Here is a 12,551-nt window from a genome sequence, read left to right on the forward strand (position 1 = left end):
TCTTCATAACCAATGAAAGTTTATATGCCTTTTGTTGAGAAAAAAGAAATATTACAAAAAACACTTTCATGTACAGACCTCTGTGGAAGAAAGAGTAGTGAACAAACTGATAACAGAAGCACTGTGATTTCCATTTGTAGTTTGACAGTTGTCCATCAGATCATTGACTGGGTTGTCAAGGAGTCTATTTAACTTCTTCCGTGCTGCCAAGTGATAGAATCTTATTTTAGTCTAAGCTTAACGATGACATTGATCAAAATGTAAATATATGTAGATTTATCAGGACATGATGATTATGCTGATAAAGACCTGACAATTGGAACTTCCAGAGTAAATGTTCTGAAATGATAAATGTTTATTTCCCAGTCTAAGGAAATGGATTCAATATTGCAGTTAATGTTTCATACAGCCCAACTTCATTAAGCACAACTCAGCTAATGACATCATGAATTTGTTCATTTTATCAAATTGCATCAATTAGGGAAATCTATCAAAAGCTGTGAATAAATTTGCTTTTCCTTAGAATAACAAAAAAGGGGGTAATTGAATTAATTTGTCCCTTTTACCCCCTATTAAGTTGGAGCATGATGATGCTTTCTCAACTTTATGGCATTTGTGTTTAACATGATTCCCACTAACCACTTTAATTATGAGGGTTTAAAGCAGGAACACTTTCAAGATGGACCAGTGCCAGCTCATTCCTTCCGAATCATATTAAATGCCATCTCTCTAGGGATACAGGCTTTTAACAAAGGCCTGTGTAACCATTATTCTTTAAAATGTTATGAGAAGCAATCAACGAGGTCTTGCCATGGTTCCTTAAATTATTCATGCCTGAGCCATTGAATCAAATGAAAATGTTTACTGCAAAATTGTTGTCCTCTGAGTTCTGATTGTGATCAAGCGGCCTTGCAGGTGGATTGAATTTGCATGGCCAGGTTTTGGTAGCAGGGATGCCACAAGGGTGGCCTCTGTGAGGTGCTGCTGGAAGCTTCCCACTATATCCAACAGAGCCGGGCAGCTCCAAGATGGATCTTCCAGTGGCCAAAGCTGGGCCAATCAGTGACAGTGGTAGAGCCTCCGGGAGAACATAGTTAAGAAGGGGGGAAAAAATCCTGTGCAACTGCAGCCAGATAGAGGAGTGAGACTATGTGAGAGGAATAATTCTGCAAGCACAGATGAAGAAGGAGGGGAAGGAGATGCTCCAGGCATCAGAGCAGGGATTCCACACGGTGAAAACCGTGGTGAGGGCATGCTGTCCCTCTGCAGCCTATGGAGGTCCACGGGGGAGCAAAGATCCACCTGCAGCCAGTGAAGGACCCCATGATGGAGCAGGCTGCTGGCAGGACCTGTGGCCCCATAGAGAGGAGGAGCCCGTGTTGGATCAGATTTGCCAGCACTTACGAACATCTGGGGAACCCGCAATGGAGCAGGCTGTTCCTGAAGGACTGCACCTTGTGGAAGTGACCTGTACTGGAGAAGTTTATGAAGAACTATAGCCCATGGGAAGGGTGCATGCTGGAGAACTTCATGAAGGACTGTCTCCCATGGGAGGGACTCCACACTGGAGCAGGAAAAGAGTGTAAAGATTCCTTCACCTGAGGAAGAAGCAGACGTAGAAAGAACATATTTCTTCCTGACCACAGCCCCTGTTCCTGCCCCTCTGTGTCACTGGGGGGAAAAAAGGCAGAAAATTCAGGAGTAACTTTAAGCATGGGAAGAAGAGAGGGATGGGGGGAAGGTGTTTGAAGATTGGGGTTTATTTCTCATTATCCTATTCTGATAAAAATTGGTAATGCATTAATTTTTCTCTCTCCTGTTCAGTCAAGGAGGGGGAGGGAAAGACCAGCTTTGGTGGGCACCTGGCATGATATGTATGATTCATAGTGATGTCTTTGAGCTCTTAAAAACACTGTTGTGATGTTTTTAATTATAGTAACAGATTCCACAAACAGCTGAAAATCACATAATTTGCATGTAGTTATGGATATTAGGTAAACTGGAAAGGGACAGGTGGCTTTAATTATGCAGAACAACTAGGTCTTTCTAGTTTTAACCTTGTGTTGTCCAGGATTCCTAGAAATTCTAAATATAAATTCACATTAAAAATCAGCTTTAAAATCGTGCTAAGAAACAGCTGCTATTTTAATTTTCTCTGTTCTGTATCAAAGAAATTCTCTCTTTTGAGGGAATGGCTTTCAGTGGGTTAATGGTAAAGATATTGTACTGAAGATACAAAAAAATCAATACTACACAATAATCCCTGCCATTAAATGATCACTTTAATTTCATTTAAAAAAAAGTAGTGGTACCTTCTTCAAATATCAACATTTTCAACAAAACTAATCTTTACCTAACTGAAATATTAGCCCATATCTGAACTAGAAAACAAAGTTTTCAATGGTGTATTCTCCAAGTGAGCTTCGAAATAGGCATGTAAATCTGTGTACAGCACAGCCACAAAGGCATCTGACCCAGGGCTGATAACAACCAGAACCAGAAGCAGCGACTGCATGGTGCCAAGCTCCATGAGCTGTCTGGATTTAAGTCAGCTTGGGTCTGACTGCAGGCTAAACCACATTTGTGCAGCAGTGCATTCAAGCTAATAAAGATAGCTGCAAAGCAGGGCTTGTTAGGTCACCCATAGAGCTGATCTGCACCATGTGGATTTACTGAGTTGCATCTCTGCTAGCTCAGGGATCTATACACCACACTCCATGCACGACAGACACAGGCTGATAAATAGGCTATTCCATCTAGAGACACTGGGTGAACATGTAGAATTAACCTGGTTTTGTAAATTCTTCAGCTGACAAGAGCAAACACACACCCCAGTGATCTGGGGAGAAGGCTGTGCCATGGTAAATGTGAAAGGACTGCTGACAGCCAAAAGGAATCCATAGTGACAGTCTCTTCTGGAAATTTCTGTTGTTTCTGGAACATTAGATAGGTCATAGATTAAGCACTTGCTGCAAGGAAAGTTATATATACCCAGGGCACTTCTTGTATGCCCAAGAAACTCCTCCAGAAACATGGTGGTAACTACTGTTAAACTGGCTGTACTGGTGCTGAGGAGTAGACGCTCCTATTCTGGGTGAACAAGTGAGCTTTAATTCTAGAGTAGGAAGTTTTAAAAATTCAGACAGAAGAGGAAGGCTTAGATTCACATGTTTCTGAATAATGTGTACAAGACCTAAAAATCAGAGTTTTCCTTTTCTTACAGTGGTGATCACAGGAACAATATAATTCCTAGGAAAAATTGTCATAAATGAAAACATTGCTTCAGGGTTTCAAAAACTGCTTTAGAGAAAACAAGCAAACAACTCCCCACCTCCTCCCCCAAGCTCTTTAAAAGTTTTTTTCTTTAGCCAGAGCTAATCAGTGAAGTTAGTTACTAATAGCTTTAGAAGTTATTGAGTTGTAGCAGGCCATTATCAGTATGAAAAACTTGTCGAGTTCTGACACTTCCTAAAGGACAGATGGCACATATGACTTCTGATACACTGTAATGTCAGCCCATTTCCCCAAATCTCTTAAAAGCAGAAGGAGAACTAAATGTTTTAGAACATGCATATGGGTGCATGTATTGCTAGGGATTTTTCTTTAATGGTATTTGCATTTTTATGATTTTAATAGAAAGTACGCAAATTCCCACAACCACTGTAATATTTGTAAAAGGTGTATTTTCTGGGAGCTTGATTCTTTTTCCAAAATAGATGATGTGTCACCCACCAACTTGTCTGTCAACCCAAGATTGGCCATAAGCTAGTGCCTACTATCTTTTTTAGCAGCTGCTCTAATTTGTGGTTAAAATAGAGCATGCTTTCTACATAGTCATTCTACTTATATCATCTTCAGACAAATTTTTTTGGGATTAATTATCCTTACTGTAAAAATGTTGCATTTTATTTCCATTTTTACTTCATATGACTGTTATGACATACCCCAGAAGGCAAGGGTAACCAAGGTTCTTGTTTAATAGATCCCTTGGGGCAGATTAAAGTGAAACAACACTGAATGATCAGTGTTTATAAATATACATGTCAAGTTATTTTAGAAGAAGATGAGTGCAATGTAAAGCAGGTATGTAGCCTTCAGTTATTATTACCTATAGTAAAATAACAATATAAAAGCATAAAAATATGATTCAATAAAATGTATAAAGGAAAAAAAGGAAGAAAGAGAAAGGGTAAGAGTAGAAAAGATATATAATCGCAACCCACAGGCCTACAACAAGTCTTGATTGTTGCAGCTTAGATGTCTATTGGTGGAAACCACAATCCTCTCTTGATCCATCTGAGGTGGAAGAAAAAGCCCACCAACTGCAAAGTTCAGTGGGTTATATATGCTTAGGTTCGGGTGAGAATGGCCAGGTACCTCCCCTGGGACAGGGGGAGTTTTACACTCTTGTTTGATCACATGCAGCTGGAAGGTCTTAGAAATGAGACTGGGGGCACTTTGGGGGTCTTTGTTTATGACACCTTCTAAAACATGACAGCTGCCCCTCAAGCCAGCACAGGTGAGCGAGTTATGCCCCATCAGAAAGGATGAATTACTATCAAGACCTTCCCTGGGGGAAGGGGAGTTTTCAGCTGAGTGAATTAACCCTGAGATTAATTCAGATGGTCAGAACATGGTGCTAAAAACACCGAGGTTGTGGGTTCAATCCCTGTATGGAACATTCACTTAGAGTTGGACTTGATGATCCCTGTGGGTCCCTTCCAGCTCAGAATATTCTGTGATACAAAGCATCATCCCATCTCCACAGGTTTTGCCTCTTACCAGCCTCAAAGCCCATCTTGTATCTTCCCCCTCTGTTTTATACAGACCACGGATTTGCCATTGCACACCCAAAATGTCCTTGAGGGATGCAAACCTAGCCTCATCAAATCGCTCTGGCATCCCTGAAAATGGGTACTTTGAGTCATTAATTGTTAATAGTCCAGCCTTTCACAATGACTTCTGTGAAATTTAATTAAACAAAGATGTATAAAAGTAGCAGCAATCATTTCTAGCCCTAGAGAGAACTTTAGTAAGAAAAACTTGTTATATCTCTGTGGTCCAATTATCACTATGTCTAAACCACTGTGAATTTTTCATGAGAGTGAGGACCACATGAATTCTCAGTTTCCATACTCTTTTTAGTAGAGAGAATTCTTCAGAAAGCATGCAAATTTTTGAAAAATATTCTGGAAGTACCAGGGAGGAGAACAAGCTGGATTACAGACTAATTAAAGTAGTCAGAAAAACCTGGCCAGGAAAAAAAACCACCCCAACAACAAAACTGAAAACAAATGGAACAGAAAAAATAAAATATCTGATGTCCTAAACATGCATAAACCATAATATTCTGTTGTTGTGCCAAGTACTTCAGAGCTAATTTTGTTACCATGATGCAGACAGCTCTGTCAAATGCTTCTGTGAAGTGTTATGAGATCTGCCAAGAAGATCCATTATCCCTGAAACTATACCAGTTGATATCAGTTGTAATTGTCATACTTCTTCATGTTAGAAATATATATGATTTTAGTAAAAACTGTGTGATACAGGGTTGTGTGATATAGAACTGTATGTTAAGTTATGCAATTAATTATGTTCTTAACCCTGGGAAACAGTACCATCAGTTTTCATTGATGTTGCTCATGCCTTGGATTCCTAGACAGCAAGGCACAAGATACAATGAAAAACTTTAACATTGTGCTGAATTTTCTTCTTTTTCTAGAAATAACCATATTTGAGCAAGAAAGGTTTTCACCTTGCACCTGACATTCAAAACCCCACAGTGCTGATTCAAACTTTTCTAAAAGAGCATCTTCAAGTAGAAAATGTAACTTCTAGTTACATTTTATCCATCTGTAATGGGACAAACATAAAATGACAAAAAGAAAGAGATAATATCTCCCTTAAATGTTCAGGTATTTATTATTCATACGAATGCAAACAACTAGGCTAATAAAGGAATCGTGGAGGAAAGGATAGGAAAAGGTCTTCCTAGTGATTTAAAATCAGAACTCTAAATCAGGTGCCACCCAGCTGAGCAATCACTTTTATCACCTAGATTTCTACTAATAAAATGCCATTGCTGAGCAGTGCCACTGAAGTCCAGGCAGCCTTCAACCAATATCTGTCTCACACAGCCTTTCACACAATGGAGAATAGTTTTACTGTTCTTTTGATAAAATTCTTGGCATTTTCTTATTTTCTTCTAGGCATTTTCTTGGCATTTTCTTATTTTCTTCTAGGCATTTTCTTGGCATTTTCTTCTTGGTTTTTTGCCTAGTTTCCATCCAGAGTTGCACATTCTGGTCAAAAATAAAGGGTAAGAACTGGTATTAAACCTTCCTTTCTCGGTTAATTTCTTGAACTTAGGTCTTTGTTTCTCTCAGACAGCTAGTGACAAGATAAGAGGAAATAGTGTCAAGTTGCACCAGGGGAGGTTCAGGCTGGATATGAGGAAAACTTTCTTTCCTGAAAGGGAGGTTAAGCATTAGAACATGCTGCCCCGGGAAGTGGTGAAGTCACCATCCCCAGAAATATTCAAAAAACTAGTAGGAGTGGCATTTCATGATATGGTTTAGTGGGCACGGTGGCGTTCGGTCTAATTGGACTTGATGGTCTGGAGGTCTTTTCCAACCTTAATGATTCTATGGTTTGCTCACTGTCAGAATACTCAATACACTTGGACCAGCTGTACTCACCCTTAGGTTGTAGGGATTCCTTTTTTCATGAGTAAATGACTAGAGTCTGCAGAAGACAGTCAAATTCAGTGGTGCTTCATCCCATGGGAGTTGATGGTGATAACCACTCAGACTTTTCATTGCTTATTCTTCATTCAAATATTACTACTTCTCCATAGGAAGTGGAGCATCTTCCACTCAGGATCCTAAGAGCCGCCCCTCACCAAAACTACAGCAATTATGTCACTCTTCTATGAGATATGAAAACATCCACTTTCATATGAAACTCGACAAAGGAAGAATCCAGGACTTTCATATTCTTGATGCATGATCTGGTCTTGGGGTAAGTGATAACTCAGTGGGGTTAAGGGAGATGAGTAACTTCTATCTTTCCCCTGTCGGCAGATGTATGGAAAAGACTGACCTCATCAGACATCCAGCACTAGGAAGACCCTGGCTATGAGTGCCATGTAGGTAGGTTTTTGCTGTCTAGAGCACATCAATGTCCTTCACTTCTCTCCTTGTGATATTTGGAACTATTTAGATTACAGAAAGCTCTGCCAGGTTTGCTAAGGTTGTGAATCTCAGCTATGCCTTATTTGGGAACACTGATTGACATCTCAGAGTCATTTTTTTAGCCAAAAGAAAAGCTTTATAAGTCCACATCTCTTTACAAATGTATCCTGGGAAGTTTTTCAATGTCTAAGTGATGTAATACAGTTAGGATACAGTTCACAACAGATTATTATTGTTTACTGTTCCAAATAGTGATGAACTTAAAGAAAACTCCAGTTGCACCCCCAAATAATGTGCAAGTTGCCTAAAATACCAATAAGACATGTATGAATTAAGATTCAAAGGAAGAGCCTGCAACTTGTTTGTAATGTGGCTCCCAAACTACTCTGCAAAATTTCTTTAGCTATTTTCCACAGATATCAGTGACTACCTGTGTAGATAATATATCCATTTTAAGGAACACAGATTCTATATTAAGAAGCAAGGTTGCCAATCCATGGCTGATTGGAAAGAGGACATACATTTCACATAAAAGTTTGAGAGATCATGAAATGTGTGTAGAAGACAGTTGTATCAGAGAAAATAAGGGTGCCTTCCACATTAGCAGCCTAGGATGGGTAAGAATCACTGTTTTATCTGATAATGAGTTTGGAAAATGAACTTAGAAGAGGAAATAGATGTTTTAGTGATCCCCTCTTGGACAGGAAAAAGATGTCATCTGTGATCACACGAAAAGCTTATAATCTTTATTAAGCTATACACAGTCATGGCAGCACTTAAGCCTCAGATATCAATTTTGGGCATCTCATGCCTCACCCACAGCCAAAATCATAATGAAGGAAGGTAAATGGATGATGTGAAGAAAGAAGTGACTGTCTCCAAAACACTTCAAAGGAGGAAGAGGGGGGAAAAAATCAAAGGAAGAAGGTAAAACAAACAACTGTTTTAATCAGTTCTAGCTGAGATCACTCCTTTATTGGTCTGAGTTTCTCCCAAGGCTCACCCTTGTTTGCTCAGCTATCTGAGCTTTTTACCGAGTATCACACATGGAAGAGAAAGCACCAAAATCCTTAAATGAAAGCAGGTACAGCTTATTCTGTAGGGATGATTTGTATTTAAAGAAACAAGGGATTCAGCTGTGAACCAGAAATAAGTTCACCTCAACATATCATGTAACGGTCCTTATTCACAGGCATGAAAATCTATAAAGCATCTTCTCCATACTAAACAGACATTTTAAGCTGTGAAATAGCACAGTTTTAAGTGCTATTTCACTGACTAATCCCAGTACTAAATACAAAACAGTGTTTTATTGCCTAGTCTGGAGACCCTTTGTCACCAGAGTTGTTGCAGTGCTCCTCTTTTGCATGTGGAAGAGTCCCTCCATGATATAAAAGGTCTGGAGAGGTTCACTTGTAAAACATGGCAGTGCCTGTCACCTCTCAGATCACATTCAAGGAAGCTGCCTACTAGTTCTTAAGGTGAAGGCAATTACAATTAAGGCTTTTAGCAGTTTTCAGTAAGCAATTTTATTCTTATCTGTAATTATTCTAACCTGAAGTGTTTTATTTCACCAGGAATGCCTAAACATTTTTAGTAATGTCAGTGGGCTGGTACAGTTCAGTTAGTCTGGTCGGAATTTATAATATAGTAACAAGCTCTAATAGCCAGTAGTCACACAGCTGATAAATTTTTGTGATAGGGGAAAAACTGCACTGATTAAAAGTGCCTAAGTGGCAAATTAAAAAGGGAGACCAGCTGCCATGCCAGTGGTATCATAGTTTTATGCTCTGCCATGCAACCAATACAGATTAATTATTCTGTGTATTTCTACAATATATTAGTATTATCTCTTTGTTATTTTTTTATTATTAAATTTGAACCTGTCTTTTTTGGGATTGAAATGATGTTTCACTTCCAGCTACTCTCCATTTTTCCACAGCCCTGTTACTTCCACCACATACATTTTATAAAATCTGTAGTGGAAGTCCCAGATGTCCCTTAAAGAAGCTTTTTAGATTGGTTGCAAGGTTAATAGGTGCAGATATGTTCCATTTATTTCAGAAAAAAACTCAAACAAACATAAGAGAACCAACAAAACCCCAAAACATGCCAAAATACCTAAAATGGGGATTTTTTTTCAAAAAAAGGCTTGAAAGTTAGAAGCCTAGAGTCATCAAGAGTGGAAGAGACCTTCAAGATCACCCAGTCCAACAGTCCACCTAGCATTACCACTGTAAAAATTAATATTCCATCTTTCTGATACAGAGAAGAAGAGCCTAAAGCAAAATTTTTAGGTAATTATGACTTTAACTCTGAAGTTCTGTGGATCCTCAATTTCCACTCTTTTTTTTACTCTGTTTCTAATCACACAAACAAAAACAAAACAAAATTCCTTGATACTATATATGGAGGATTATCATCAGGAGGATTAGATTCCTCATAAATTTGGACAGGAGTCTGCATAAAATCTTGAAAAGTATGATCATACTCGTGATACAGAGGAGTCTGAAACATTTGGTTGAACACCTCTCTGTCTTTGGAAAGAAGTGGGCTAATTTATTCATATCTTCCAGAGAAAATGAAATATGTTCTCTTCTCTTAGTAGCTCAAAGGTATGATTAACAGCAACCATTAAATAAGTAAAACATTTTTAAATCATAAGACTGGATCATTGGAATAGATTTGGCTGTGAACTACTGATCTGGAGTCAGAGCTACTAACTGGCCTCATTCATTTGAAATGACACAGAAAAAGAGAGAGATTGGTGTATTACTCAATCACAAAATGTCTATGAGACAGTGATCCAGCATGTCATAGGGAAAAAAAAGAAGTATAAGCTTCAGCTCATGTCATATGTTTCCAAATAATATAGAAAAAATACAAAATAATACACCTATTGCTAAATACTGAATACAGCTTGGTCACACACAAGAAAATATATTTCAAAGTAGGACAGGTGAAGAGAAAAGCTAATACTATGATCAGTAGAATGATTAGACTATCATATATTACCTTGCTGAGCCTAGCAACAGAGAAGATGAAGGGCATAAAACTGTGGCATTTACAACTGTACAAATACTTAGGAGAAGAGCAAGGTAAATTCTTTGGGAAGGAGTTCGACAATTGATAACAAATGATAAATTGACCTAAAAGTAAATACGTATAAGGTGGATCTCGGGAAAAGTTGGCACAAACTTCTAATAATAACTGAGAGCAAAAACACCAAATTGCTTTTAATTTGGTGATCAATATGCATCCAGAAGCACTGTATGGTTTGATTGACTGTGACAGCTGGAATGGGCCAAGGGGCATTCCTTCCAGTTCTCTGCTATTTACTCGTTCATTAGAACAATTTTTTTTTTTTTTTTTGTTGCACCAAAATTTAAGAAAGGTTGGGCGTGAGCTCTGAAAGCACTGATAAACTAGCTTGGCTTTCATCTTAGGCAGCAGTTGAGAATCATATGGGATAAAATCAGTAAAGATAGTGGCATAATTAATGACAATTAGTATAGTTTTATAATAAACAGCTCTTATCAAACAAATGGTGTCTTTCAGATGATATTATGTTTGGCTTAGGATAGTAACTAAGATACTAAAATATAGCTAGAGACAGAACACAGATATTTGTCTTAAGATGCCATAACAAGCAACATTCACAAACCCCATATTCATTATATTAAATACTCATTAGTCAAGTGCTTATAGTTTATTGTATTTACAGAATGCTTACAGTTTACAAACTCTCCTGCTATCCATCAGGGACCAGTGTTATCAATGCTCTAGAAGAAAATATAAAATCAATACAGATAGATATATGGGTGACACAAACATTGGTAGAGCAATAAATAATAACAGAGGCAGTTTAGTAATAAAGTTCGCTATGCATCATTTGGTAAAGATATGGTAAGGCTAACCTGAACATATACAAGGCCATATAGAAAGAAAAAGGGAATCTATATAATACTTATGGAGTAGGGAATTGTTGTGTTGAAAACATTGACTTGGACAAGGCCTTAGAATAAAACTGAATGAGAATGGATTTTGAGCTTGTTAATTTTTAACATACCAAACTTATATATTAAAATAAAATTATTTCATTTTAAATTCTTTAATTTTTAATTCAATCCCAATTTAGAAATATAAGGGATTTTTAATTGATTAGAATGTTTGTTTTGGAGGAAATAAAAAGCATTAAACATTTCAGAGGAAAGTTTGGAATTAAACATTATTTTTAAACTACAAAATCAAAATGTTTTAAATTCTGCAAGTCTGAAACTCCTGAAGCTAAAGTTTAGACATTATACTGTTCTTTTAGCTGCTCTCGAAAGTTTCTCTGACTTGGACATATTAACACTATGGTCATACTTGTGCTTGAAACCTTGTTCCGTGATATTCTGGTATCATCATGAAGTCTCTCTATAATTCGAGTCATTATGAATGAGAACATAATGCCTTGAGTGTTAGGCCCTTACTGAGATACATCAGCTGACTTTGTAAATAACTAATGTTTCTTTGAGAAGCCCTTTACTTTCCAGGAGATACCTCCAGAAGATTAAAGAATATAGGATACCTTTCTTACTGTGCTGGTTTGATGCTGGATGAATGCCAGTTGCCCCATCAAAGTCGCTTTATCACTCCTCTCCTTATCTGTACAGGGGAGAAAAAGTATAATGAAAGGCTCATGGGTCATTTTAAGGACAGGTAGAGATCTCTCACCAGCTACCGTCATGGGCAAAACAGACTTGACAGGGAAAATTAGTTAATTTGTTTACAGTTAAATAAGAGTAGGAAAATGAGAAATAAACCCCAGGTTTCGTTTAAAACCCTTCCCCCCAAAACACCTTCCTCCTCTCTTACCCCCTCCACCCCTCCCTTTTTCCCAGGTTCAACTTCAGTCCAAAATTATCTACCTCCTCCTCTGCAGCAATGCAGGGAGACAGAGAATGGGCTTGTAGTCAGTTCGTCACATGTATTTGTTGCTCCTTCCTCCTCACACTCTTCCCCTGCTCCAGCATGTGGTCCCTCCCATGGCAGACAGTCGTCTACCCTTCTCCAATGTGCATCTTCCCCACAACAGGGTGCAGTTATTAATGAACAGCTCTAGCATGGATTCCTTCCATGGAGTGCAGTCCTTCAGGAACAGGCTGCTCCAGCGTGTGTCCCTCATGGGGTCACAAGTCCTAGCAGCACAGTTGCTCCAGCATGGACTCCATTCTCCTCAGGGTCTCAGGTCCTTACAGGAGCCTGCTCCAGCATGGATTTCATCACAGACAAGCATTCACCTGATCCAGCATGGGGTACTCCATGGGCTGCAGGGGCCCAGCTGCCTCACGATGGTCTTCATCATGGGCTGGA

The sequence above is a fragment of the Coloeus monedula genome (assembly GCF_965178545.1).
Source record: "Coloeus monedula genome assembly, chromosome: 2".
Lineage (NCBI taxonomy): Eukaryota > Metazoa > Chordata > Aves > Passeriformes > Corvidae > Coloeus > Coloeus monedula.